This window comes from Camelus bactrianus, chromosome 26, assembly GCF_048773025.1.
Source record: "Camelus bactrianus isolate YW-2024 breed Bactrian camel chromosome 26, ASM4877302v1, whole genome shotgun sequence".
Lineage (NCBI taxonomy): Eukaryota > Metazoa > Chordata > Mammalia > Artiodactyla > Camelidae > Camelus > Camelus bactrianus.
The window spans coordinates 36,146,575-36,173,067 of record NC_133564.1 but is presented as its reverse complement, the minus strand read 5'-3'; the positions used below and the strand labels follow the sequence as shown (position 1 = coordinate 36,173,067).

Genomic DNA, 26,493 nt, shown 5'->3' with positions numbered 1-26,493 from the left:
TCCACCCAGGTCCGCACGGGTAGAAGTGCCACAATGTGCTCAGAATATATACCGTCAGCAACTCTGGGCTCCCATGGACTGATGTCACATTAACCAAACTCATGAGAGACTGATGCAAGAAAACCAGAAATTAAATTTATTAATGTAACAGGAGATGTGAAACTACGAACCAGACTGAAATATCAGAGTTCAACTATGAGTACAGATTCTCCTCAACGGCCCAATCACGGGCAGGCAGTCACATGGCAACCATGGACTGAAGCAGAGCAGGAAGGGTTTCTAGATTAACTCAATGGACTAAATTTCTGTTATACGAACAGATCTGCTGCCCAGAAGACATTTAACGCCAATCACGGTGCACTGTCCGTGGACAGTGGCTGAGACACGTCTGTGAGCACCTGTGTAACTCTCCTTCCCCTGTCCTTTCTGGGCTAAGTGATGCACAGAGGTACAGAGATCCAGGGATGCAGATACCTCTAAACACCCAAAGCCCATCCCTGGGAGCCTGGAAACCAGACAGCCAGGGTTTAAATACCAGCTCTGCCACTTACTAGCTCTGTGACCTTGGCCAACTTACTTACTCTCTCCGTGCCTCAATTTCCACATTGTAAACCTGGGATAACAATGAAATCTCCCTTACTCACTTGTTGTGAAGATTGAAGGATTCATTTCTGTAAAACGCTCAGAAAAGAATGTAGCACATGTTTGGTGCTCAACAAATGTGAATTTAATAAGAAAGTGATTTACAAGTCTCCCTACTAATCATCTTCTGTGTTTCATGGCTAGTCTGAGTCCCAAAGGAAATCCTTATTTCCCCTCTTATCAACTCTTGGGGAGCACACTTCTCTTGCATCTCACCACCTGTTTAAACTGAGAGAAGGGATGCCTCCTCCACACTCCTCTGGTCCATGGAGAGTGCTTCCCCCTTCACACACCTGACCCCTGGCCAACGGCTAGCACTCTTCCCAATAACAGATTGAGGTGTGAGTCCGGAGAGACAAGCAGGGCATATGAAACCTTTCCTTTCCCTCCAGTGTTGGCCACCCTTCGGAAGCACCCGGGATGCTTAGCTCCATGGCAGGGAAGCCCTGTGCAGGATGGGGCAGATCATCTTAAGGGAAGGCTCGCTGTGTCCCAGAGCTAACTGGGACTGCTGAGTCTATAATTCTGGGACACAGTATCATGACACGCATTTTCCCACAGCCCTGAATTTTATGGAGAACGTGGCTTCATCAGTAATAAAGGAGACATTTATCGCCTGTCTGTTCTTCTGTGTCATCTCTCAGTTGGCTGCTGTAGAAAACATGGGTATAAGTATTGGGTCCACTTAAGCCCCAATATATATGAAGTACCAAAAAATTCTGTGGCTTAACATTGGTTCAGGGCGACTGTGTAACGGTCCTGACTTTGCTGATGCTAAATAATGGGTATAGGAACTATGGAACCTCCTCAAATATCTTTCAATATAAAACCAGCTTTTCTTATTTTCCTGTTTCTTAGTAATTGCCAAAGACTGTAAAATGATGGCTTCATACAAAACAGGAGCTAAACTTTATGAGCCCTTTGACATTCCCACTGTGCTAAACAATTTACATAATTTCTAATTCTCACAATTCTGCAAAGCAGATACGAGCATCCCCATCTCACAGACGAGGGAGAAACTCAGAACAAACTGACTCAGGCTCACGTGGCTCAGTGGCAGCGCGTGCATGCAAACACAAGTCAAATCAATACACCCCTTCTTCTATGTACAAAATCACCTCCCACCAAATGACACACAGCGGCTGGGTCAATACTCAGGGAACTCAGTACACTTTTCAGCTTTATGGTGCTCAAGAGGCCGCTTCTAGCTGCTTTATAAAATCCCGGCTCACTGGTTGCTAACACCGGAATAAAAGACCGATTTTGCCATTGTTTGCACAGCAAGTCTGAAATGTTCACAGCGAGGTGACAGAATAAAACAAAGATATAAGCAGAATAATTTTTCCAGGTAGACAGACATAATGGACATTGTGCTATTCTGAAGCACTAAGCAAAGGAATCAAAGCAAAAAAATAATTGTTAAGTCTTTTACAAACAGGAAAATTAAGACTGTATGAAGGTGCAACAGCGCCTCCTATGGCTAAAAAGACCTTCCAGGTTGCCGGGAAAGATGCAACACAAAAATTGCCTGTTGAATCAGAAACAAGAATCAGATAACTAAAAGCTTATGTAGCACATACTGCAGTTTGCTTCGGGGAAGGGAGGGGTATTCAGTATTTAATCTGACATTGCTAATACTCTTGAATATAAACAAAAGACACAGGCTCATGGAAACTCATCCTAGAAGAGGAAATAATCCAGTCCAGCCACTTCATTTTACAGGAGGGGAGACTGAGATCTGGGATCTGTCCTTCCGGCAATCAGCAGCAAAGCTCTCTCTCCTAGGCCTCATGTCATGCACTGTAGCAAAAACCAACAGATCTGTACTAGACCTCTATTCATAAAAGTCACGTGTGTATTTTTCCAACAGTAGGTAATCTAAGTATCTTGCAAAATACTTCTCAAAGAGCCAGGAAATCATACAGGTGTATTGAAATACAAAAACATTTATTTGCACATTAAAACAGCATGAGCTTTATTCTATTAAAAAAAGTGACATGTCAAATCAATGTTTTGATATTTTAAAACCTATTAAGCATGCAGAAAAATAAATCAAAATTTCTTTAATCACAAAAGAAAGAAGCTTATTCCCTTAAAATGTTCAATGTGGATTTTTCTACACTTAATAGTTCTGGTCAGATTTCTACGAATTTAAATGTCTGAGTGGATGGTTACACGGCAACATGAATTCTGAGTTGTAACAACACATTCTGTGTAAGTAATCTTCAAGGCCGTCTGCTTAAGGTGATTTAACTAGTCCCTGTCTCACTAGAATGATACAGATTTCATTAAACCTTCATACTGCACACACACACAAAACACTGAATACTTGTTACTTTAAGCCATATTCATATATTCATATATATGCATATTGAATATGCATCAGAAACAAGCCACCCTCTTTAGTATTCAGAGTTAATCCTTCTAAACTATCTGTCCTTGTGACAGCATATTTTTACTAAGCAGCTCTTGGGTGCTTCGTATACAAGGCGTCTACATCTCACAGTCAAACAAGGTAAACGGCATCACTCAAATTTCACAAATGAGGAAATGTACTTAAGCCATGAAAACAACTTACATATTCATCATCAGGAAAGAAAAGAGTAAAGATTTTACTTACAATATTCACTGACAAAACTTTCCTCCATACTAAGACTACATAGAACCAATTCAGTCTTTGTAAATTTTTCTGTCAATAAGCACCACTAGAGAAAAACAAGCAACATCATTAGCAATGGTTGGACTTTCAAAGCCCACTCCTATTTTACACTATAATCATTTTTAATGTTTTGTTTTAGTGTTTATAGGGCACTAAAATAAAAAAAAATAAACTTTTTAATTCATTGCCTGAGAATGCAACATTTGTGAAAACGTACAATTTCAATTTATGCCACTCTGTCTCACATTCTCACTGGTGTCTCTCCTTTGAAGGCTTCATCAAACTGAGACCACTAAAATCGTTCATTTATGGACTCACAGGAGTTCGGGAAACCACTCAACACGGGGCTGATCAGAGGAGCCATTGAGAAAGCATCCTGTGCAGCCTGGGTTCCAGCCCTGAGTCTGCCAGCGCCAGCTGTGTGAGATTTTGGACAAGCTGCCCCATATCTCAATCCCTCAGCTGCAAAAAAGGAGACACTGATACCTACCCTTAAACACCTGCTATGAGGTAAAACATGAGGAAAGCATTTTAGCCTTAGGGAGGTGTCCACTCAGAGCAAGCTTGGTCATTATGATGATGAGGATTACTTTTAATAAGTTAAGGCAGACAAAAAATTAGAAATCACCATAAAGGAGAAACATTTTATGTCAATGAGCATTTCCTTTTGAATGGATTGCAGAAAGTTTTATAGAATTTTTTCATAAACCAAATTTTGTCCACTAATTATAGATTTACAGGTTCATGGACATGTCTCCAGAAAAAGAATTAGAGGCCTCTAACCTCTGAATACTAAGAAAGAAAAGTTTAAAAAAAATCAGGGTGGAGATTATACCTCACTTGAGAGAGTATGTGCTCAGCATGCATGAGAACCTCAGTTCAGACACCAGTAACTCCATTTAAAGACTTTTTTTTCAAGAAATGGAGAATTAAATAAAAAAGATGGAGGAATGCAGAATTTTTTTAGAAACTCAAATCAGATTAAAGATGGGGGAAAAATATCCATTTCTCATAGGAAATCTTGAGAACTATGTAAACCGGATCTGAGTTGTCTAATCTTTTAACATTATTCATGAATTCCTATTACCAAGTCTTAAAACTGCCTGATAACCCACAGTGGTGATACTGATCATAACAGCTGCCAACACGGATCGAGCTCCGGCTAGGACTGCTCTGTTCGGCCATCTCGGCCCCTGAGGCCTCACCAGGCTGAGAGCACTAAATTTTGTCATTCATGAGCATTTCATGTAAGTCCTCCCTTTGTGCTCCTCACTCTCCCCTCACAAGCCCCTCTGAGGGAAGCACTGTTATTATCTTCCCCACCCGCAGGTAAGGCCACTGAGGCACAGAGACTAAACCTGCTCCAGGACACATCGGCATTAAAGGACGTCTATATTTCTGCTGTATTACAATTGACAGAGGAATCTGAGATATCAATTCAAGGGAGACTGTTAAATAATCAAGTCTGTCAGGTCTTCACCTCAAAGAGCAGATACTATAGATTCCTGATGTAGGATGAGGCTGCCGCCACAAATGACTCAGCTTGAAATTAATATCCAAGATGAAGCAGCGGATACACGTAAATATTCACGATTGTCAACTCCGCTCTCGGGTCTGCGCCCTTCAATGCCTGAACGGGGGTGAATCCCCCACCCCTGTCAGGGATGGAAGCGCGGCTCTTCCCAGTGTCACCCAGGCTTCACGGGCTGTTTCTCCCCACAGGCTGTCCTCAACGATTAAAAATCTCTCAAGATTTTTACACCATGCAAAACTGAAAGACATTTCTGCTGATGGAGCAAATTCTCAGGCTTAAAAATTTTTTGCTTACACTCAGCAAGGGGTAAAATAACACATGACTCTGCAAAGTCTCTGAGCCTCACCACTCACAGGAGTAGAATGGCCTCAGCACAAGATGACTCTTCACGGATGAGAACAAAATAAAGCCGCCCCCAACCACAGGCACTCCCACAGACAGCGCTCAGCAGTCTTCTGCACACTCACGGTTGTGCAGCCCTCACCACCATCTATTTCCAGAACACTTCATCACCCCAGAAGAACACCCCTGCCACTAGCAGTCACTCCCCAACCCCTCTCCACCCAGCCCCTTGCAACCATCACCTGCTCTCTGCCTCTGCATGTGCCTATTCTGAGCATTTCAGATCACTCAAGTCAACAATATGTGGCCGTTTGTGTCTGCTTCCTTTCACTTAACGTGCTGTTATGAAGGCTCTTCCATGTTGAAGTGGTATCAGCATCTCTCTTTTTTTTTTTTGAAAGTGTTAAAGTTTATTAGAAGTTGGTAAGTACTATCAAAAAGAGTAGAGAGGAACATAAGTGATTGGGTTTCAAAGAGAAAAGGGCGGGTTGAGCTGTCAGAGTGGACTTCCCAGAGCAGGTGGCCTTTTTCATATTCCCCTTTATTTATTTTTTCTTTTTTATTCACTCTTACATCTGAATAATGTTCCACTACATGGAGATACTACATTCTGTTCATTCATTCAGCAGCTATGTACGGACGAGGTCCAGAAGAATGAGTGTAAGAGGTGACTAGGCAGGGATGGCATTTAAGCAAAGGGCAAGATGTGCTTCAAAAAAAAAAAAATAAATAAAGCCAACAAACAGAGGCACAAGGAAATTCAGCGTGTTTCTGAGAAAGTGCATGCTTTCTTCAGCATGACTGCCGTGCAGGGCTGGGGGGGGTGGGGAGTGACAAGAGTCACAATGAGGGAGTCATCTGAGAATATTCCCCATGCAAGCAGCTCAGCCATTTCTCCTCCTTCATCCTGTATTTTAGAGCCATTTTTTATAGGTTTTCTATTTCAAGTAACAGTACTTTGTTACACATCTGATCATCTGCATCAGATCACCTTACCTCCAAGGCACAGAAAGTCATTCACTGACTGGAGCAGCTCCAAGACATAAAGGTGATGGACCAGGGAGTCCTGCAGCATCCCGGCCTGCAGGCACAAACCCCCACATGTTCCATGGTGATGTCCGGAAAGTAAAATGCATGGAAATATCTCACTGCTTGTGCACGATATCTGCCCCCGAATTACCCCAAAATCATGCTGGCAAAGCACTACTGAGCCCTCTCACTACAAAAAAAAAAAAAAAAAAAAAAGATAGAAAGAGAGAGAACAGAAAAGAAAAGAATAAATCTAAGTAGGCAAATTTAGGGTCTTCCATTGAAAACCAACAAGCATCACTGCCAGTATCTCAGCTGGAATGGTCCTGTCTTCAAAAACCACTGCTCAGTTACATTGCAAACGTGATAGACATATATGTATTCCACGTAGATGATATTACAGTAGGATTTTTCTTTTCGAAATTTCCAGTTGCAACATTAACACAAGAGAGTTTATGTTTCAGCTTTAAAAAAATCAATTATCTTCCACTTTCTTAATTTTGAACCTATTATTATTTTATAAAGGGTGCTATGCTGCAAATTATAAACCAACTGTTTGGCTTCTGCCAACAAGAACTTTATGACTTCACTATTTCAGAGCAAGATTTAATGATGCTTTGAGAAGTGGGGCCTGGGGCGCTCACTAACAGCTCTTTAAATACTGACAAGGATGTGCTATTTAAGTAATGCAAAGGCTCTAACTCTACATTAACTCAGAATCCAAAGAAACTACACCAAAGCCTTATTTTATCATTTTTAAATTTTGCTATTCTTTTGAATATTAAATTTCTTAAAATATAAGATTTTTTTTTTGAGAAAGACAGCAGCTGTATTAAATTTCCTCTCACCAAGAAACAATCTTTATCAAGAATAAATACCCCTATGGAAATCCAAAAGATGGGACGTTTCTAGTTAAGTGAACATGCAGATCTCAACACAAGCCTAAATCCTATCAGATCTCACTCGAACGAGCTCAACAAAGTCCTGGACTACCCTGAAACTTAGCTCTTCTGTTCCAAATGTTGGCTGAGCTAAGATCATCACACAAGGCAGGGAAGAAGAGAAAAGTCCACCTGGCTGCATCCGTTTTCTTCCAGCCACAAGGTGCCGCTAGGGGGTCCCCGTTATTAAGCCCATCCCATGAGGAAATCCGGCATCCACACTGCACCTGCCGTCCCCAAGCAGCCCCGACGCCCCTCTCCCACTGGTGGCCCCCCAGTCTGTCAATGGTCTTCTAATCACCCTCCCAGTTGGTGGCAATCTCCCCCTCATCCCCGCTTCACACACACACACACACACACACACACAGCCAGTACAGCATTCCCAAAGCACAAATTTGATTACGTTACCCCCACTTCAAACCCTTCAGAGGCTCCCTGGTAGAGTTCTAGCCCCACCCCCGACACTGCTCGCCCAGCCTCACCTCAGTACCCAGGTCCCCAATGATCTCAGGTGCCCCCAGACCTGCTGCTACTTCCCACTTGCCTCCAGGCTAATTTTGACGGTTTGTCAAGGAAGCCTTCCTTCCCTCGAACCTCTGCACTTTGGGTTAGGTGCCCCTGCTGTGTTCCTAGAACATTCTACGCTAAGACAACTTCTGAAACTGCTAAGCTCTCAAGAAGCAATACATTTTGCTTACTACTGTGAGTCCACCCTCTCTCCCCTGGACACTCAGAATTGCATGTGTTATGAATAAATGAATGAAGGGGTGGGTCTCAAATGGACGGGCAGTGCTGCTCTCGCCCACCCGACCCCTTCTTTCTGTAGAACATCAGAAGCAAAACCAGGAGTATCTCTCCTGAGGGTCACTTTCTGCGGACACCCTTCACTGCCTCTTCTGTGTCAGTTCTAGTAAAAAACCAAGCTCCTCCAAAGCCCTCCATCCCTAGGCCCACTGCAGGGTCCTTCCAAGAAGGGGCACCCTCCACCCTGGACCACAAGTGCACTCTCCCCGAGTCCCCACCCCACAAGCCTCCAGGCCTCTACCCGGGCTGCTCCTGCCACCTGAGTCACCCTCTTGATTCCTTTTCCTGGCTGACTCTTACTCTGCACTCATAACTGAATGTAGAGCCCATTTCTTCAAGGAAGCCCTCTCTGATGATGTCCTTTAGCTCTTGGCTGGGCTGACTCTACAGCAGGACTGCTTGGCCATCAACTGGTGTTTGTCCACCTGCTCCTCGGATGCCATGACCTCTTGGAGGCCACGTGGGAAAAAGGAGTGAGACAACAAGAGGGGTGGGAAGAGCAAAAAGCTAAATCACAGCCAAAGTCCCAGATTCAAGGATTCTGTCTCAGAAGAAAAGAATAAAATGTTTCATACGTATGTCATTTGGCTATGAGTTTTGTGGCTCATGGAAAGCAAGAGGTTGGTGTTCTAGTCTAAAATCCAAGTTACATGCAAAGAAATGTACATATTCATATCCAAAGGAAACCAGAGCTGCTCAACAACAGTTTGCAGTTAAAATCAAAGGAACTTTGATAAAGGCAATCTATCTCTCTCTCTCTCTCTCTCTTTTTTTGTATCATATAGTTGTAGAAGTATTTGTGTATCTAAGTGATGGCTACAGCCTATGATTCTGCACTGGAGTGTTTGGGGCTGAGGAAGCCCAGATTACATGCACTGTGTAAATACAATCACACCAACACACTGACAGGTGCCCTAGTGGCTGAGCTGAAGTTCCAAAGCAGACAACCTTAAGTTGCAAGACAGCTCTCATTAGAAAGTAAGGAATGCAATATTCTGTATTCAATTACATACGTTATATGGGCCATTAAGCGATAGTGCATCTTGTCTAATGAAACCCCAAAATAAATTGTTAACGTCGATTTTCTCCATCTGACCCTTCTTTGCTAACTTTGGATATCAAAACCTCACTCCATACGGAAAGCTCAGATCTACGCTGCAGCAGGTTACATCCCGTGGAAGAAAGCCTATCAAGGGAGAACTGGAGAGTTTCCCTTCAGAAGCTGCTAAGTCTGGTTTTGCACCTGTAATTCATTTGCAACCACGTCAGCGTCAAAGGAGTAAGACCTTACCTCTGTGGGGCGAAAATCACTGCGGTGCTTCTGAACCATTAAAGAACACTGAGCTTTGTGAAACAGTCCTGAGGCACTTAAATCGTACTTTTTGTGAAAGGCTCCAAAACTGACCCAATTCACCAATCCAGGTACAACAGGGAGGTACCGGAATTAGTAGTTAGAACATGCCCTTGAAGTCTGACAAGGCCCTGCTTGAATCCTGCTACAGCATTGACTAGCCGCTAAAAGGACCAATCCCTTAACCCCTCTGAGAAGGCTTCCCAATCTGCAAAAGGGGGCTGCCACCGCCCACCTGGGAGACATGGATGTGAATGCAACACGCAAGTAGTGCGGCCGACTGGTACCTGACACGAGGCCTGGCTAGTTTCCCTCCGCTGCCCTTCTCCCCCTTTAAACTTGCATTGTTCCCCCTGGTAAGGGTCAAGCCCCCGGACTTGACTGCCCGATTCTTCTGTGTATCCCCGGATACATGCCTTACCTTTAGGAGGCCAGAAAAAGAACTATCTCCTCCAACGTCACTATCAATGTTCTTAAGAGTCTGGGTTTTTTTAACTCTATTTTGCAGGGAGACTATTCCAGAACTGTCCAACCACCATTTTCCACTTTGGCTCCTCTCCCAGCGCCCGTCCCTTCTCACCTCAAATCTTCTGTCTGCTGGCCTTTTGTTCGTGGGAAAGAGAGTCCGCTAGGGTGGAGACTCCCTAGGCCTCTGTCCCTCCCTCACAGGTGAGTGTGACTACCTTCTCCCCACTCCCCACTCCGACTCCAGCTTCCGAGGAGGTTCCCCTCCCGAACCATGCAGCCTCTGCATCATCCCAAGACGCGCACGCGTGTCCACAACCCTCCCTTCAGATTTCTTCCTGGGTGGCCCTGCCCACCCCCAGGACCCATAAGGATAAATGCCATTGTTCTGAAAATACCAAACGCCACTGACTGACACACCAAAGCTGCATGGTCTGGGCTTTCCTTCAACCCAGGCACAGCCCTGCCCCGCCTCAGCCTCAGTGTGCACCTCTCGAGATGAGCTCATCCACCTGCACGGCTGTGAACACCAGCTAAGAATGACGACTCCCAACGTGTATCTGTGGTCCGGCTCCTTCACCTGAGCCCCAGGGCCATAGACCCGAGTGCCTCTTTGAAGTCCTAACTTGGATGAAAAATGGAATCTTAAAAATGACTCATGTCCACCATTTACTTTAGAGTTCGATTCCTGGCAGGTACCTCCCAGGCTCCCGATTTTAGTAACAGACCCAGAACCCACCTAGGTGTTTGAGGTCACATTAAATTTCCCCTGTTCCTCCCCCCGGCCCTGCCCTGGAATCAGTCCTGTCATTTCTATCGCTAAGCCAGTCTCAAGTCTGGTTCTGCAAGGACCACGGATGGAACCCCACAAGCTCATAGCAAGGTACAGTGCTTCACAGTCCTCCGAAGAGAGCTCCCTGGAGGGGGAGGCATCCCCTGCCGCTGGTCACCTCAGAAGGCACTGGATTCTCACAAAGGAGGCCCAGGAGAAGGGACTCAAGGTTCTCCTGTGGTCTGAACTTTGAAGGTCCCGAGGTTTGGGGCAGTTCCGAATTAGCAGACACACCTGCCAGTGAGCAGATGAGGATGGGGGAACCCAGGCAAGGCTGTTCTCACTCCGACCCCTGGGCTATCGGGAGCCACGGGAAAGGCCTGTGTCCAAGGCACAGCCCAGCCTTCACAGATCCCAGCCTGCATTTTCCAACCCAGATAGCCTAGACCCCTACTTGCTACTCTTACTTCTGTTCTGTTCCCCCCCAGAATGTAATGGACTCTTTCAGAATGTCTGGCATGTCTCAAGCGAGACCAAGTCAGTGAAGGATGAAGTGTCCACAATTTGACCAGGGCATGAAAGGAGAAACAAGGTCTCATGGCCAGCATGACGGTGGTGGCCAAACCCTTTCCCCGGGTGAGATGAACCAGGGTGTGGGTGAGAATGCAAGGTCACTTCACAGCTGACTGGGGTGTTGGAGACTCACTACCGCAAACTAACGACACGGCCGTCAGTGGTGGACGTCAGCTGCAACAGACACGGAGTCAGCTATTTACTACCAACATGGGTTAATAGTAAAGGCTGGTACAGGGAGGCCTGCATGGCTGCTGAGGCAAACCACAGACCCGGCTCTGAATGCCCACTGGCTGGAGCAGAGAGGAAGCTACGGTCCCCTTTAGCGGTCCCTGTGTCCACCAGATCCAAGTGAGCCAGCTACTTAGGAGAAGGCCATGTTGTTCTGATACTCAGAAAAACCAGCCTCGTAAAGGGAAAATAAGAGTGGCATGGAGTTTAGACCTGCCCCTGCCTCTCTATGAAGGCAAAGTATAGTAAATGGCACGGGGAAGTTGAATGCAAAAACAAAAAACAAAAAACATAAAACCGGTGACTGCTTCCTCCAACAGCATCCCCTGCAGCTGCTCATCTCCGAGCCTGCCACTTTCTCACCAGTGACCACCGGCCAGGAAGCTCCGTCACGCACGTCACACAGCGACAGCCCGGAACCGCGTGCTAAGCACGTTTGTGTGAAAGTCAGAATAAAGGAAGATGCTGCAGATTTTGACTTTCAAAGTTTAAATACTCCATGAAAAAATCCCTCAGTAGCCGCCTAATTCAATTCGCATCTCGCTTCTTCAAAACAATCAAACAAATTTAGTAAGGACGCATTTGTCACCAAATATAAGGAGGACCAAACTGGTTCCTCAAAGCAAAGATTTTAACAGGTATCAAACACCAGTGGGTGATGTGCTAACAAAGCAAAAATTCCAAAAATCTAGAAAATAAAAAGATGACTAGGATAATATATGGATCAAGGCAACTGTTAAGGTTTTTGCTTTTTAAAGCGATGGGGACAGCACGGAGGACAATCTGGCTATTTCCAATGCAGGGTGTGCGCAGTCCACTTTTCAGACGCAACAACATGCTCACAGGGCAGTACAAGATAGAAAGGGAAATAGGAAAAGGAAAAGAGGAACAGCGAAAATTAGAAACACATGAGAACAAAAATAACTGACAGCAATTACAAGAATTTACGTGAGTTTGGTGAAGACAGGGACGAGGGGACGGTGAGACCCACCCTCACCTATTGTTCCAGGGAAGGCAGGGGCCTAAGGCGAGGAGCGCTGCCGGGGGACCCCAACGTGGTCAGCGCCCCAAACCTAAACTTCACCTAGATGCATGTAGACAGCTTTTGAGCTACAAAATGTGGTCACATTTCAAGCTGGACAATTTTACTCACTCCCACCAAGAGTAACAGGAGAGAATTAGGCTCTGTTCCTGCACGAAAGCATTGTTTAAAAAAGTAATGACTGTGGAATAGTAAAAGCAACAATGGAGTAAAAGTGACTGGAGGAGAGCGTACTTGACCCGAGCTCACTGGCCGCGTTATCTCACTGACGTTCAGATGCTGGCTGAGCCCTTACGGTACCAAAACAGACAGACCCACCAGGAGGGAGGTTTAATGCGCTGCTGTATTTTGATGCCGAGAGCCATGCCTGGTACACGAGGTTCTGGGTAAACAATGGTGACTGTGTCAACCACTATGGGCTAAGCACACAACCAGCTACTCCGCCAAATCCCAAGGACACACTTCAAAAGGCAATGACAAGCTGGCATACTCTGGTGGGTCTGCAGACTCAGAGCAAAGCAGTTGCTGAGCAAACATGTCACCAGTGCCTCCTGTGACAAAAGAGGAGGCACTGGCCAGGGGGCTGAGGCAGGGCTCCAGGCTTCCACTGCTCACCCACCATTCTGTGCAGGGGTAGATGGTGGTCCCTGCTTACGTTGCACCGATGCACCTACATTGACTGACACCTGGGGACTGAGCAGGAGGTGACAGGTGACGGGAATGGAGCCAGCCTGGGAGTGGCACGGTGCTGGCAACTGTGCTCTCAGCTTTGCCCAGACCACTACATCTGCCAACTCATCTACAAGAAGCAGAAGGGGAGAAAGCCGTGTAGATCACAGGGCCCTGCGAGGACAAGTACAGGTCATCGCCACGACATGCCTCGCCCCTTCCTTAAGCCACAGAGGTATGTCCAGGGAGGAAGTGAAAATTCATCCAGAGCCCGCCAGGCACCACAAGCAGGTGGGACTCGGGTCCCCTGTGCCTGTCACTCACAGGACTGGTCTGGACTATGTTTTTATCAATTCTCTGGCATCTTCTCCTCCAACTTACCAAAAACCAGAAAGTAGAATCTGATTTTAGACTCACAGATAATCGCAGAACACCTCCTCCACAATGGGCCCGGCAGCACGTGCCAGGTCCTCCGACCGTCACCTGTGGGACCGCCATGAGCCCTCTCCAGAGTCAAGGCCCGAGGCCGTAGGCCGGGGGGACACAGATTCTCACAATCTCCCCAGCAAAGGGGGACCACCTCCCGGCAAAGGCATTTCACCCTCTTTGCCCAAGGGACATCTCGATAGATACACAGGGAAACAGAGCAGAAGATGGGGGGGTAGGCAGCCCAGAAGAGCTCGTCTGAACTTCCAAGGCAAAGTGGGTCCGTTGACTTAATCACAGGGATAAAGTGAGGACGAATCTTTCCCTGCTGTGCCCCATACTCCGTGACACGCCTTTCCCTGCGTAAGGAGCTCATTTGGAAGCCCCTGGCAGTGTTTCTGTTGTCCTTAATTGGCATGGTGGTTGTCAGGCAGGGAGAGAGGGCCTGAGCCGTGCAGGTGCTGGACCTGGGAAGCAGGAGACACTGGCTCCACCCCCAGCTCAACCAGCGCCTCATTCTGCACCTCAGGATTCAGCGTGACATCTATAAGCAAAGGAATTAGACTGTCCCAGGAGAGGCTGTCCAACAGGAATGAAATGTGAGCCATGTAAAGAAAGTTTCCCAGTTGCCACATTTAAAGAGGTAACCCCCCCAAAAAAAACCCTAGAAACTGATTTTAAGAACATATCTTACTTATTCTACAGTATGTAAAATACTATCATTTTGACATGTAATCAATAAAGAAAGTAACAAGATAGTTTACATTCTTTTTACTAGACAAGTCTCAGCGTCTGATGTGCATTTGACCTAGAGCACATCTCAGCTCAGAGCAGCCTCCTCCCCAGCTCTCCTAGCATCAGTGGCTTTGGCTACTCTATTGGACAGCAACTCCAGGGGTCACACCAGGGGAATTGGCTGAAAAGCGGGAGTAAGTGTCCATAATAACCCTAAAAGAATCTCTCTGAAACAAAGGCGGATTCACTTTTAAACGTCTGAAAACCGGCGGGTTGCTCCTCCCTCACGCCTTGGCTACAAGACAGCCCTCCTCCTTGCTGATCCCTTTCTGGATGTAGGGAAGCAACCCTTCATATAGCCAGGGTGGCCGGGCATCCAGGTAGACTTTCCTGCTCTCTGTGTCCAGTCCCACGAAGTCCTCCTTCTCAAACAGGATGTAGAGCAGGAGGATCTTGTCCCCAGACTTGTCGGAAGAACTGTCCAGCCACTTGGACTTGATCATGATGAAGAGAGACTCAGTGAAGTCCTCGATCCTCTTCTCCATCACCCTGCATTCCTCGTAAATTGAAGGCTACGTCGGTGCGCGGCTGCTCGGCCACCTCCCCATGCAGCACAAAGACAAAGAGCCGAGAGTCATAAAGCGTGGTGCCATACACCTCTTCTGCACGTGGAGCTTCTCGAAGGTCTTGGCCAAGAGGCAGTCGGTAATGGTGACAAGGCCCACGACCTTGCGGTGGGTCTGGAAGTCGCTCCACCCATTCTCGGGCGCATAGTGTTGACTGTAGTGGATACAGGGTGCCCACTGCCAGCCGCACGGGCTGATCTGCCTCACCAAGGAGATTCGCTTATAGATGCACAACAAATTCTGCTCTGAGATGATCCCCACGGGTTGGACCACCACGGGGAGAGTCTGGTGGTCCTCAGCACACTGCACGTAGTCAGGGATGTTCATGTTGCAGGCCCTGACGAGAGGGAAGAGGAGACCGAGGTACATACTGTGCTGCGGGCTGCGGGCCTCACTGGGTTGCGGTGACCTTGTGTGTACCATTCAGAAGGCAGGGGAAGCCCAAGCAAAGCCGGGGGTACAGTTTGTCCTCAGCGTCTGCACATGGCTACCGCAGCTCGGATCACATTACGCAGCTTTTGGTCTAGGCTTCCACCCTCTGCAGAAAAGGGTCATTTCTTGTTTTCTGTTTCCAAGCACCTAGCCATGCCCTGATGCAAAGTCAGTGCTCAAAACTGCTGAATAAAAGAATGAATAAAGGAACTGCTTCCACACCCCTCAGCAGGATATAATGCAAAGAAACACAGTAGGATCAAAAGTCCTGGATTTCAGCTCCAATTTATTTGAACTCTTTAGCTGCAGAATACTTGATAAGAAAACTTGCTTTGGGGAGGAGAGTACAGTTCAGTGGTAGAGCACATGCTTAGCATGTATGAGGTCCTGGGTTGAGTCCTCAGTACCTCATTTTAAAAAAAATGAAACAAATAAATTAACCTATTTACCCCCCTCAAAAAATATTTTTTGAATTCCAAATTCAAGAAAAAATAAACACCTTGCAATTGACACAACGTTGTAAACATGAGTATATTTCAATTAAAAAAAAAATCCTTGCCTTACAAGAATATATCTGGATTATGGAAGTTTACAAGTGTAAAATACGTAGGGTACCACCTGCATAAGAAGAAGGATCTGTACAAATTTACTACCCCTCATTTATGAGCTATATTTCCTTTGGGGGGTATATAACCTCTCAGAGCTAATTTTCTCAGATTAAAAAAAAGAAGGAAACATTACCGGATTCTCCATACTGCTGAAGAATCAGATAAACCTATGATAGCATCTGACCCACAGAGTTTACTCAATAAATGCTTGCTGAATGAATGAATAAACAAGCAAAGTGAATGCTGCTCCCTGCCACAGAGCATCATGATGGTACTGCCTGGAAATCCCAAGCCCACGTTTCACCTGACTCTACACTAACCATGGGTGACCTGGGCAGGCCTGTGTGCTCCTCTTAACCCCAGTTTAATCATGAATAGAAATGAGGGCAATAACACAAACCTCAAAGGGTTAGTGAGTCATTACTGAATTGTATCCCAACTATGCAAGATGGAACCTTTAAAGAAACTTGGGCAAAAATTCCGTAGGCCCTCTCCATATTATCTCTTACAACTACATGGGAATCTACAATATATCTCAAAATAAAAAGTCTAATTTGTTAAAGAGGCTATTGAGGTTAAATGAGCTCACTGTCTCAAATAAGGAACACACAGTACAAATAGGTCAATGCCCAGCCCATGAGATACACTCAGTAAACATTCCCACTGAGCCCAGTGGTCCCTCCAACTTCAGAGCACGATGATGTGTCCTCATGGCCAGAGGCCCCTGCACCTGAAACTAACAAAGCTAATGGTCCCCACTTTCAAGAGCCCCTGCCACCGCCGTAGGTCTAATTTTGTACTTGTAATTTTTTTTCTTTTTATTAAATAGAAAAACGTAATTGCATAGCCTTCAGGTCACCAAAAGCTGACTACAGAGATCATGATGGCAGCCCTTCTTCGTGAAACAATAAAATGAAAAGCCATTTCCACAAGATCTCTGTGTAAATCTACTAGGGAACTTCATCCTGGACTGAGAGGAAGAGGACTGGGGAGGAGGGGGCAATCTGCGGCACACAGACCCATGGGCCACCTGTCCCACGATGGACTTTAGACCCAACACTCACCCTCAAGGAACTTCAAAATAGACACAGACAGAGTGCTGTGGACAAGATTTTTTTTCTTTTTAAAGAAATCCCTGATTCTCTCGCAGGTTTTGTTTCTACCGAGAAATAAATGTCTTATGTGTATAATGTTTCACAAAAGACTTAAACTATTATCACCCCAACTTGACGCATTAAGAAACTGAGGGAGAGAGGTTTATCACGTTGTGCAAGATTAGAGAGAGGCAAAAAAAAAAAAATTAGAGAGAGGCCACGTCGGACACTGTATATAAACCCAAGCCCCTGTTCCAGTGCTCACACTAGAAAGTGGGATATACTGCCCCTTTACTGCCCTCTCCCTGCAATAAATGTCTGAAGAGTCTTTTCTGTGCCACCTGGAATCACAATCACTTCAATTTTCCACAAAGAGCTATGTCACTCCTTGGAGGATGTGTCAAAATCTACATGTTGAATGGGAGTAGAGATTTGTATTTTCTGTTTCTCAAAGGAAACATGGCTTAAAAGAAACTGAAAAGCACTTTTCTAGTCTAAGTCTTCATTGTGTAGAGAAGGAAACGGAGGCTCAGAAGAGATGAGGAAAGGGCCTTATTAACAAATATTGCCTCAGCGCAGCACCAAGCCAGCCTTGGGCACTTCTGGGGGAGGATCTGGAAGGCCCAGGAGAATGACTCTTAGAAAACGGAAAGAGAAGAAGCATACAAGGCCCCGTCTCTACACCACTATAACATGAAGTTCCACCAAATTACCCAGTATGGGTGCAGCCAACATTAAGGTGGGCTAAACAGGTTAAATAAGCCTGGAAGTTTCAACCATAGTGGAAATTCCAACATTTACTATGTTTTTTTCCCAGTTCAAGCATCAGCTCAGTGGGCACTCTGTACCAGGCACTACACGAGGCCTGGAGTTCTCCCAAATACACAACTCTTATATCACGTGTGCAAAACACACACATTCCCACCAGAAGGAAAATGCCCACAGATAAGGTGGAATTACTGAAACTGAAAGCAGCCAACCAGCATATATTACTAGCAAAAACGGTGCTGCTAGAAATAGACTCATGGACATAGAAAGCAAACTGTGGTTAGCAGGCAGGAAAAGGGGGATTAACAGATACACATTAATAAAAATAAAATAAATGACAAGGACCTACTATATAGCACAGGGAACTATATTCAATTTCTTGTAATGAGTTGTACTAAAAATAATCTAAAACATATGTAGATACATATGCATATGTTTATAACTGAATCTCTGCTGTACATCTGAAACTAACATTCTAAATTGACTACACTTCAATAAAAAATAATTTTAAAAAATAAGTAAAAATAAAAGCAACGCCATTTAGAAAAAATAAAAGAATACTCTGATCCCCTTAGCTGTACGTGCTGGAGAATTCTGGTTACAAACACCAAGTCCACTGGGTCACTCCAGCACTGGCTGTCACTCTTTCTGACCATCAGAGAGTCACTTGGCTTCAGTGAGTTTATTTTCTCTTCTGTGAAAGGCTTCAGTTGCAACTAACGATGTATAGAATCTCATCATTCACAAACCCAACAATTAAAGAGGACTTCCCATGGGCCAGGCTCTGGAAATATGAAAATATAGGGTCCGAGATATATTCATGGGTAGAAGAAATTTATGCCATAAAGACATTAATTCTTCTTGCTTTGATAGACAGTTTCAATACAATTCTGTTTAGATTTCCTACCAGAGTTTTTATGGGTAACAAGATAATTTATGGTCAGGAACAACCAAGAAACTTCTTTAGAACCAGCACTGGGAAGGGGTGGATAGGTCATTCATTTCCACTGGTCTTTCTGAAGTGATGAAAACGTTCTGGAATATTAATTGTTGCACCACTGTGAATATGCTAAAGCTGCTGAATTGTAGCATTTAAGTGGGTGGACTTCATGGTGTGTGAACAATATCACAAAAAAGATGTTAAATGAAAAAATATTTCTTGACAATTATTTTTCCCTCTATACAACTAGTCTGTCCCACAATTTAAGAAGAACGAAAAAACCAAAACAAACTAAATTTTGCCAGGAGCTCTTTAGGACTGCAATGTCCCTGAGTCTCCAAAGCCTCTGGTGGTGCTGTTCCTGTTAACACACCCTAGCTGGGCTGGGCTAGTTAGGGACTGTAACTATCTTTTTAAGATCGAAGGTCACACGTTTCACCCTGGGAGAGGGAAGGATGGAGGATGTCACAGCCTCATGCCTTCAGCTCATTTTTAACTGAAACAAGCCTTGCTTTCAACACTGTAATCCCTCTCACTATAAAAACAGTGACATCATCAAGCATCGCCAACAAAACACGTGAAAGTGTTCAAGGTACTTACCTGGGGCAGAAACACTAAGGGAGGAGAAGGAAGCTCGCTCAGCACTGACGCTCCCTTTTCCCGACTCCACCAGGAGAAGCTGGGGTTCACAGCCGGAGGCTCTCAGCCCGGGGAGCAACGCCCACACCACTGAGCTGGTCCCAAGGGAGCGGGAAAGGGAGAGGAGGGCAGCCCCGTGGTCGCGGGGCAGGGAAAGCGGTGGTGGGGGACGCGGGCTGTATCCCCGCTCGGAGGCCAGCCCCAGCCCCAGCCGCCCGCCCCCGTCCGTGTCCGCAGAACCCGCCCGCCAGGGACATAGCCCGCCCAGGGGCGGGGACCGGCCGGCGGCCGAGGTGAGGCAGCCCGGGAGGAGAGTACTCGCAGGCGGGAGAGGGGAAGGGGACGCCAGCCGCGGACTGAGGGAAGCCCGGCTGGGGCGAGAGGCGGCAGGTGCACACCTGGCCCTGGAGAGCTGTGGCCGGGGCGCCGGGGCAGGAGCTAAAGTCCAACCGGGCGAAAGAGCTGAGAAGCCTTTGGGGCCAATCCCCGGCTCCTAGGTGCAGCTTCCAACCCTCGGTCCAGCTGGCACCAACTACACATGCGCAGGAGGGCCAGCGATCCTCTCTGGGTTCTGCGAGAGAAGGTGGGGAAGCGAGGGACGGAGAAGATGGGAGGAGGAGGGGAGAAGGGGAAAAGTGGAGGGAGAGAAATGGACAGGAGGAGCAGAGAGAAGGCAGGGATCTGGAGTGTGGAGGAGAGTATCAGAGATGGAGAGAGATAGTTTTAACTCTGTGGGCATCCTGAAGGAGGCAGCAGTCCTGCCTCTGCACACTTCTCTAACCCTTCAAGGCCCGCAGCACATATTTTACCTACCTGGACCAGCCCTCCACCCAAGGCCTCTGCAGGACCCCTACGGGGATCACACCCGTTGCCCCCAAGCGGAGTTGGGTTTCCTTTTGGTCTGGGAACCAAGCACCCGCAGGTGTTGTCGCTCAGAACTACCTTGGAAAGAGTACATATTCCCGTTTTACACGCTGGGACACAGGCAGGCAAGATCTCTGCTTTACCTCCACTGTCCCAGGTGTTGTACTGGCGGGGAGCGGGAGGTACAAGGTCAGATCCCAAAAGGAGCATACTGCCTGAGTTTTGGTGCATAGTCCCCATCCTTCCTGAGTAAACCACACCCCACCCTCGGGGAACCATCAAGGGTACACAGTATGTCCCTGGGTGTGGGATAGCTGCCCTCAATTCCAGTGCCCAGCTTGCTAGGAAGATAGGAGTGTTACTGAGTCTAAATTCATTCTCCTTAGTGCAGGACAGGCCAGTAAGTTGGGAGACCAGGTGTTGGGGCATGGAATAGCAAATTTCTGAAGACCTAGATGGCAAACTAATGTCCTGGAAAACCATCTCCCCAAGTCAGAATTCAGGCTCCTTTCCTACGAGCTTGGTTTTTGCAATCTTCTTCATGTAGTAATTTTTTCTTGTTAGAATCCTTTCTTCTTGCAGCTATCTGCCTGGGTCAGATCCCTGTAAACCTCCAACAAAACAAACGTTATTTTCTATTATGTTACTTGTTATCTTTATATGAATGGAAAAGTGTTAAATATCCTTAAAGGTCAGAGCATTCAAAATAGGCTCTCCTGTATATTTTAGGCCCTAGGCAACATTGTTTTACAAGCAAGATGAAGCCTTGGAGACAGAGCACAGGGTTAAGTCAAAGGAACAGATTTATTATGGAGTCAGATTTGTTCTTTTCTGTTACCAGGGCAGAAGACACTTGAGGATTTAAATCCCTTTAAGTTAAAAATAAGTAATACTTTAAAGGAATTTACATACATAGGTCGGAATGTGCATAGCATATCTGGAAAACACACAAAGGATTGTAAACAGTGGCATCTCCAGGGAGGGCTGAAAGAAGAGAGGATGAGGGAAAACTTCTTTCACTTGTGTATTTTTGTGCTCTGTTTGAAATTTTTTAACCACATGCATGTATTTCTTTTTCAGTTAAAAAAAATGTGTAATGGAGCAAAGGAGTAGCAAGCTCAGCAAATACAGCAGCCATGGAATCACTGAGCCATCACTTTTGATTTCGGCCAGGAAGCATTTATTGACTCTCTCCTATATGCCCAGTGCTGTTTTAAGACTTCTTTTATTTTTTTTCATAAAATAATAAAGTGCTATTCCTCACCCCTGCCCATGGCTGGTGGAAAACCAACTGAGTTTTTATTGAGTTGTTTTCCAATAAGTAGAGATCAGTTATAAACAGAACACAACTTCAGGGCAAAAAAGGCGGAGTGGTTTTCCAGCAGGCCAGATAGCTATGAAGGGTTTTCAACAGAGGCACACAGAGGCTCAGAGAGAAAGCCTCCAGGACCCTACGAAAAGCTGCCCAAACTGCCTTCTCCATGGCACTACTGAAATAGGAAAGAAAAAATCTGACTCCATATTATATCTGTTCCTTTGACTTTAACCCTGTGCCCTGTTTCCTAGGCTTAGTCTTGTTGGTTCTGCACCTTTTGTAAAACAATGTTGCCTAGAGCCTGAAATATACAGGAGACCCTATTCTCAAGGCTCTGACTTTGAAGGATATTAACACTTTTCTATTCACATAAAGATAACAAGTTACAGAATAGAAAACAACATTTGTTTGTTGGAGGTTTACACGGATGTGACCCAGGTGAAGAGCTGCAAGAACAAAGGATTCTAACAACAAAGAATTCATACACCAAGTTTGCAACAACCAAGCATTCCCACTTCCCACTTTTAATATAAGAAGAGCCTGAAATCTGACTTGGGGTGATGGTTCCCCAGGACATTATTCTACCATTTCTCAACTGGCTTTCCAAATTAAAGTCGCTGTTTCTTGCCCCCAAAACCTGGTCTCCTGATTTATTGGCCTGTAATGCACGAGCAGAACAAGCCTGGACTCGGAAACACAGACATTGAAAGTACCCATTTGGTATATTAAATGACCTGCTTCTACTCATCTTCCTGACGTTTTATTCTCTTGACCACTCCTGCTGTGTTTATGAAAAACCTGTCATGTGGACACATTTCCACCTCTAGCCACTACCCTTCCAGGTAAGAACTGATGCCAAGAAGGCAATGGAAGTTGCTAGAAGGTATTACCTGGACAAAATAGAGCAGAAGTGGGTTCTGGCTGATGTTCAGGAGCAGGCTGGAACACCTGACAAGATGTTATAAGTACGGATAGACAGCTGGGCACCAAAGGAGAAGCTTCTAAACTTCCATGAGGGACTTGTTGGATAGGAAGGAAAAGTCCCAGACTATAGCTCGGATCCCACCACGAGCTTCCTGGGCGAGTCTGGGCAAGTAATTTAAAATCTCTAGGCCCGTGCTGTCCAACATGGGAGCCACCAGCAACATGCAGGATTATGAAGTTATTCTGTAGCCAGACAGAATTATAAAAAGACATTTTATTGCAAAGGCCCAGCAGGTATAATATTTAAAAACGTTATTGGTTATCTTGACCTAACGAGATATTTTTGTATGTGTAGGTTTCTGTGGTTTGTAAGGCCTGTGACTAATGATTCCGTTACAGTGAAGTATTTTGAAATTATAAGTTACTGGACACAGTACCCTCATATCACAGTTGAAAAAAACTGATCCACATAAGCAAGGTGATCTGACTTATTAGTTATGAGCAGGGGCTCTGGGGCCAGCCTGCCTGAGTATAAATTCTCACTCTGCCTCCAGGGGGTTCTGTGTGAATCTTGGACAAATTATTGTTGTTTTTGTTGTCATTGTTATTATTTGTGCCTCTTTTTCCTTACCTTTTAAGTAGCGAGGAATATGTAGACTCTATCTCCTACTGTGTTGGCAGGATTAAATGAGTAAACGTCTGTGCTGCCCACTTCCCTGGGTTTCAGCATTCTCCAGGCAATCAGTGCCAAACTCAGAGGCATTCTCCACTGTCTTCGTCAGTCTGGGATGCTGTAACAAATTACCGTGGGTCGGGTGGCTTAAACAACCAGCATATTCCTTATGGTTTGGAGGCTGAGACTTTCAAGGTCAATGTATCCTTGAGAGGATTGCCAGCTCGAAGATGGCTGTCTTCCCAATATCTTCATATCCCAGAGAGCAGAGAGAAGCAAGCACTCTGGGGGCTTGTATAAGAACACTAATCCCATTCATGAGGGCTCTACTCTCATGACCTCATTTTATTCTACAAATCACCTCCCAAAGGCCCCACCTCCCAATACCATCACCCTGGGAGATGGGGTTTCGACATATGGATTTTGAGGGGATGCAAACATTCAGTCCACACATCGGCTAAGTCTCCCAAACATGCAGTCATCAAACCTGTAGCTAATTTCAAAGTAATATTTATGTCTCTCTGCCCATTTCCATTCCTACATCCACTATCACTGAAGCCCTGTTACATTTTATTCCTTATTTTTCTGGTAGAGATTTAATTGATTCCTCTAACTCCAATGCTCCCCTCGCTCCAGTCTGCTTAACAGCCCTGCCAGGTAGGTCTTCCTTAAAACACCTTCCCACTTCACCTGGTTGATTTTTAGTTGTAAATGTCAGAATCCTCTCCACACCCCATCCTATACCTTTAATCCGTTACACTACGGCTCACTATGTTATTTTCCTCTTACCAATGTAAGAAATTTCCATAAGCTTAAGAGCTTAAACCAGCACAGATTTATCAGCTTATGGCTGTGGAGGTCAGAGATCCAACACAGTTCTCATTGGGCTAAATTCAAGGTAGCAGCAGGGTTCCTTCCTTCTAGAGGGTCTAGAAGAGAATGTTTCCTTGTTGTTGTTGTTTTTTTTTTTTTCCAGTTTCCAGAGGTAACCCACCTTCCTTAGCTTCTGCCTCACGACTTCCTCCATTTTCATGGTCAGCAGCCTTTCTGAACATTGCTCTATGGCTACACCTCCCTCTGATTTTAAACTCAGCTGGGAAATGTCCTCCATTTCAAGGACCCCTGTGATTACACTGGGCCCACCTGGACAATCCAGGCTACTCACCCTATTGTCTCATCTCAGGATCCCCTTGTCCCATCCCATTCAGGCATTATGAATGTGGCTGTGACACTCACCTTGTGTAACATTTCCTCTCATGAGCATTTTATGGTTCAAGGCACATATGAATGACTTTTTGTTTTTCTTCCTTAGCCTTTCTACATTCAGTATGTCTGGTGAGATTATATGAATCCTTTTTATTTGTCCCCCTGCACTAATCTTTAATAATGTACCATGGGTTTAAAATGCTAACTGATAGACAATTTAGAAGACAGAAATCCTCTAAGATTTTTGTCCTAAAATATCTGTCATGCATTTTGCCATGTACAGTAACATGTCACAGGTGGCTACCCTGTGGCCGGGGAGGGACATGATTCTGCCATCACACTCCCCTCATTCTCACCAATGTGCTGATCACCTAACCAAGGACCTATGCTCCCCGCTTCACTCACTTCCTCCTCCTTTCCATTGACTACCCTGTTCCCATCGCTTCCTTCATTCAGCACATCAGGATTTCATGACCACATCCTTCTCTAAATGGAATGGGTATCTTGAATCTAATGTCTGACAACTCTTCTTACTGTATATGCACACACTGACCTGCACATAACCCCGTCCAGCTATTTATTTTCCTAGAATCTCCCAGAGGAATCAGTTCCATGATGATGGTGATGATGATGATGATACTGACAATGATGACAGGGACCTCTCAAGGATTCTGATAAAGAGGGAATCAATAAAGGGAGGGAATCATTGCAAAATTGCCCCAGAGACAGGCTTAAATGTAAATAACTGCTATAGTGTTTAATGAAATTGACTAATATTTAACTATTTTTAAAACTTTATATCACTGAATTTAAAATTTTAACGGGAATTCTCATTCACCAGTAACCAAGATTCAACTCTAGGACCAAAGTCTAAGGATTTCAATCTTCTAACAAATTGTCCACTAGCCTTTTAAACACGTGATCCTTTTAAAAAGGTTAGTGCTGGGCTGAAAACAAGCAGGATTCTTATAATCTCACCAGACACAGTGAATGTGGAAAGACTAAGGAAGAAAAACAAAAAGCCATTCATAACATCTTGAACTTCACGTTGCTCACAGGAGAAAATGTTAGCCAAGGTGAGCGTCACATCAACATGACGCCTGAGTGGGATGGGGAAGCTGATCTTCCTCATCAGACATTTATCCTGATTTGTTAGATGCCAACACAGTTTCCTCATTGGATTTGCTTCTAACAAGTATGGAAGAATTTACGTTCTACCAAAAGCAGTCTAAACATTTTCCCCTGCTGTCAGGTCTCTGGACTGAATGTCCCCACAAGAAGGACATGAATATGTTTCATAGGGAATTCTTCCTGAGAAGCAACAGGATTTTCGAGGGAAGAACTGCAGGCCCCCCATGGAGGGCTGGAGGAGTGCTAGAGGGGGCACTGGAAAAAGAGCAGGAGTGAGTTCAGATACTACCGCTCAGGTTGCCAAAGACAGCTTTGCTATCTCTGAGGATATGACATTCTCCCAAAAGTTCCATGAGTGAAGGTACCTGTGAACACTAAGCAGGTTGTTAAGAAACAGCAGCACATAATTTGCGTCACAGCTCAATTACAGTATGTTTTGATATTTGGAAAATAATTAGCCCATTTTCCTTTGAAACTGCAGCAGTAGCAATAGAAATAAAAAAGGCTGAGCCGTCTTGGAGACAACAATCAATTAACAATTCTAAATCTGCAGGATTCCTTGACGATATGCAAGCAATGAGCTAGATGTGTGCTGCAGATACCTCTTACTGCAGGGCTCACTCCTGCAAAGCATAGAACTAGTTTTCTCAGCAGACAGAGGGAACCAAGTCAAGATTCCAAATCTTGAGAGATTTACTATATGGCAGGAAAGATCACACAAGTACATCCAGCCAAATATGAATAAATGTAATCAAATATTATCAAATGTGATTGGAGCACAGATGAAACAGGAATTCCTTTCACCTGGGATCTAGAGAGACTTCTTCAGAAAATGTGGCTTTGTAGATGGCCAAAGACATGGGTGGAAATTTGGCAGAACAGGATGTAAGGAATTTTAAAACTGATTCTAAAATTCATAAAAAATTCAAAGGATCCCAAATATCCAAAACAATTTTGAACAAGAAAAACAAAGTTGGAAGACTTGCACTATCTGATTTTCAGCCTTTTTTTTTTTTTTTTTAAACTACAGTAATCAGAAAGTATGGTGTTGGTGTAAA

At 45.2% G+C, this 26,493-nt stretch overlaps 1 protein-coding gene across 13 annotated transcripts in view; it reads right to left on the bottom strand.

Annotated features, from left to right (window-relative positions):
* Window positions 1-26,493, bottom strand: part of LOC141575165 (uncharacterized) — a 188,570-nt gene that overhangs the window by 143,983 nt on the left and 18,094 nt on the right. For 8 of the 13 annotated variants that reach the window (XM_074353798.1, XM_074353797.1, XM_074353799.1 and 5 more), the window contains exons 12-13: window positions 23,057-23,216; window positions 19,284-20,003 (exon numbers count right to left, since the gene is read on the bottom strand). The gene's annotated coding sequence lies outside the window, so the exon portion shown is untranslated. Of the gene's footprint in view, window positions 1-13,420; window positions 15,179-15,360; window positions 15,380-15,785; window positions 18,528-19,283; window positions 20,004-23,056; window positions 23,217-24,793; window positions 24,976-26,493 lie in introns of those variants that run through there. The other 5 variants (XM_074353808.1, XM_074353807.1, XM_074353805.1 and 2 more) reach the window with 5 other exon arrangements.